Source organism: Malaya genurostris, chromosome 2 (assembly GCF_030247185.1).
Source record: "Malaya genurostris strain Urasoe2022 chromosome 2, Malgen_1.1, whole genome shotgun sequence".
NCBI lineage: Eukaryota > Metazoa > Arthropoda > Insecta > Diptera > Culicidae > Malaya > Malaya genurostris.
Window position 1 is genome coordinate 243,226,396 of NC_080571.1, and position 3,961 is coordinate 243,230,356.

Here is a 3,961-nt window from a genome sequence, read left to right on the forward strand (position 1 = left end):
TTCTAAATAATTATATATCGGTTTTGAATTTAATGCAGGAAGTTTGTATGGAACCACGAGACCTTTCATTTGAATCTTAGTTAGTGAAAATAGGCTAAGCGATTTCTGAGAAAATTGAGTGCACAAAATTGTTACACATTTTCTGATCTCAACGAACTGATTAGAATGCTATGAAACTCCACCCTCCTAGCCTCGCTTCAAAAGTCGGGTTTCACTTTGATTGCACAACCTTTCTATATGAGAAAGGCAAAAACTCTCCAAGGATGCTCACACCCACTTGTAAGAAATTCTGACTACTGACAGAAGCCTGGCAAGATTCCGACAACTGTCAAAATATTGCAGGCGAAATTGTGTCATTCTTTCGCCATGTGACGTCTTGCAAGATCGCTCTTCTTTCTTTTTTCTGTTTGACTTCATTCCTGCATGCACATCCAAAAATAAAAATGAGTCTTGATACCAGGCAAATGAAATGAAAATACTGGTACTGAAACCGGGGTAGAATAAATGTCAATAATAACAATAATAATAATAATAATAATAATAATAATAATAATAATAATAATAATAATAATAATAATAATAATAATAATAATAATAATAATAATAATAATAATAATAATAATAATAATAATAATAATAATAATAATAATAATAATAATAATAATAATAATAACAATAATAATAATAATAATAATAATAATAATAATAATAATAATAATAATAATAATAATAAAAATAATAATAATAATAATAATAATAATAAGCTATATACCCTATGATCAATAAAGAACCGGAATTTTCATTTTAAAATTCTCGCGCTTGTCCAACCAGTAAACTTTTATTCTCTCAACGTTGGCAACACTTTTATACACATTCTGTCAAATTTTGACGCATATCGTACGATTAGTTTTTGTTTGGCGTCTATACAAAGAAGTTGAAAAATTTTCGTGTGGCGATTTTTATAATGGATGAAAATTTAGAACAACGGCTCGCCTTCGAAGCGCCATTCGGTCGATTGTTGTGCGGTTTCGACTTCATATTCATAGATCTACACCTCATCACCAGTTATGATGCATTCGATGAATGTGGGGTCACTATCTGCGTTGGAAATCATCTCTTTGGCCACATCAACACGACGCTGTTTTTGAATGAAATTCAGCATTTTTGGCACCAGCCGAGAAGCGACGCGTTTCAAACCCAAAACATCAGTTAAAATGTGTTCGGCTGATCCATAAGAGATGCCCAACAACAAGGCAATCTCTCTAATCGGTACAGAACGATTTTGCAACACGATTTGCTTCGCCGATTCAATGTTTTCTTCAGTAACAGATGTTGTTGGGCGGCCAGGGATCTCATCATGATCCAAGCTTGTACGACCATCTTTGAAGCGTTTATACCACTCGTATGCCTGTGTTTTTTTAATAGACCCGATTCACCAAAGGCCTTTTCTAACATTTTCAACGTTTCGGAACACTTAAATCTATTTGCAACACAAAATTTGATGCACGCACGTTGTTCTAAATTTTCATCCATTATAAAAATCGCCACACGAAAATTTTTCAACTTCTTTGTATAGACGCCAAACAAAAACTATTCGTACGATATGCGTCAAAATTTGACAGAATGTGTATAAAAGTGTTGCCAACGTTGAGAGAATAAACGTTTACCGATTGGACAAGCGCGGGAATTTCAAAATGAAAATTCCGGTTCTTTTTTGATCATAAGGTACGTTACGAAGTTTTTTGTTACCAATCTGAGCTAAGTTACTATGATTTTTTTTGTAGCCTCTTCGGATTAGAAAAACTTTTTGACCTTATGTGCGGGGTTGGGAATCGAACCCAGGCGGGTTGCATGGAAGGCATCGACTTTCCTATCACGTAATAAGAGTTACATTTCTGTTAAAAATAGTCATATGCGTTACGAAGTGTTACATGCGTTACTTTTTTGTAAGTTGTAGGCGTTATGAAGCGTTACTTTATTGTGAATCATAGGCATTACGAAGCATTACATGCGTTCCTTTTTTGTGAGTCATAGGCGTTACGAAGCATTACATGTGTTACTTTTTGTAAGTTATGGGCATTATGAAGTTTTACATGCGTTATTTTTTTGTGAATCATAAGCATTACGAAGTGTTACATGCGTTACTTTATGGCAAGTTATAGGAGAATTTTGTAAGTTATAAGCGAAGTGTAGCGTGCGTTACTTTTTTATAAATTATAGGAGTTACTAAGAGTTGCATACATTACTTTCTATGAGTTATGACGTAACGAACCGTTACAAGCGTTACGCGTTTGTAAGTGGCAAACGTGGCGTTACGAACCTTTTTTAAATTACAGACGTTACTAAGCGTTTCATTTTGTAAGTTACAGCTGTTACGAAACGTGACATTTGTTACTCTGTATCAGTTTTTGGCGTTACGAAGCGTTAGTTTTATGTGGGTTGTAGGCGTTACGTGCCTTAGTTACGCAAGATTCTGCAGATTTGAAAGATATCCTACCGCTGGATCTCTCACATACATACTAGAAAGACTAGAAAGACGAACGCAAGCGCACTTCGAGTACATGTTTGGCTGAATCCATTATTATTAACCTGAGAACAGAATGATTACAAGACGAAAATAGCGGAACGAGTGCCTCGAAGGGCGTCTCAATGGAAAGATTCCAATGTCGGTTTTCTGGGATCAGCAAAGTATACTTTTGGAGGAGTACCTCCAATCATACAAAACAGTATTAGCGTGCATTAATGAACCGATTGAAGACCAAAAACGTTATGAAATGGCCTTACATAAAGCACATGAGCATCGCTACCATGGTTAAACTCAACGGTTTAGGTTTCAATTACTTGACCATCACCCTCGTTCACCTGATTTGGTTTCCCCGTACTACTATCTGTGTTCAAACGTTAATTTATCTCTGATAAATTTATGTGAGTGTCGTATTGAAATTTCATAGATCATATGACAATATGTAGAATATATGGCATCATCACAAGTTTTGTGGATTGTTGTGCTATATAAACATTTAAAAGGTCTTAGACATGTGATACAGGAATAGCATGACAGAAAACGCAAAGAAATGTAATACAATAACCTTCTCTCGGGACAGTCAAAAATTTTCTTTGAATACTCCATAATGACAGATACAGCGGAAAAGTCATTTATGTATTGAATACAATCATTTATAAATAGAATACAGAAAACGGGTTACGGTTGTATTCATATTTTAAATTGAACATAAAAATTCTCTGACTTGTGGTTTCTCTGTACCGGATTGCAAAAAAATATGATTTTCGGCATCAAACAGAATTTTATGTCCATAATCGTATAATGTGTGCTTCAAAATGATATGCTTAACAGATTGTTGAAAGCAACATCATCATAACAAAAAGCGTTGGTTTCAGGAACTAGCGTTCAAAGAAGGGACTTGATTTTCATCATCTTAGACTCGAATGGAAGGTCTCTGGATCCCACCATTTGTTGTTGAATTTCGGCAGCGAAATTACTGGGTCTGGAATCTTCCTAAATGGTTTTCAAATTCACAGATCTCAAACCTACTTCGGTTCTGTTGATTCTCGGATTGAAATACATCACATACAAATAAAAATACAATAATATCGCATATAAACGTTATTGAGCAAGGTATTATTGCTGGATAGGAACATCCCAAGTAGCAATTAAAACTTGTTAAAATTGGCATGTTTCACAATTGCTACAGAACGGTTATTCATGTCAGATATGTTTGACAAATGATTTTACATGTTTTTGTAACAAATGTGAAAATCATTCATATTACTGCTTGTGAAACTAAGTCAAAAACCTAAACGGATTAAGTTCCACATCGGTTTATTTAACTGATTCTATATATTATTTGAGCAGTTTCATTTTCGGTTTCTGCTTAACAAATATTACTGCTATGAAACGTATCAAACAAGAAACTTGTTGCACATCATACAAGCAAACTGC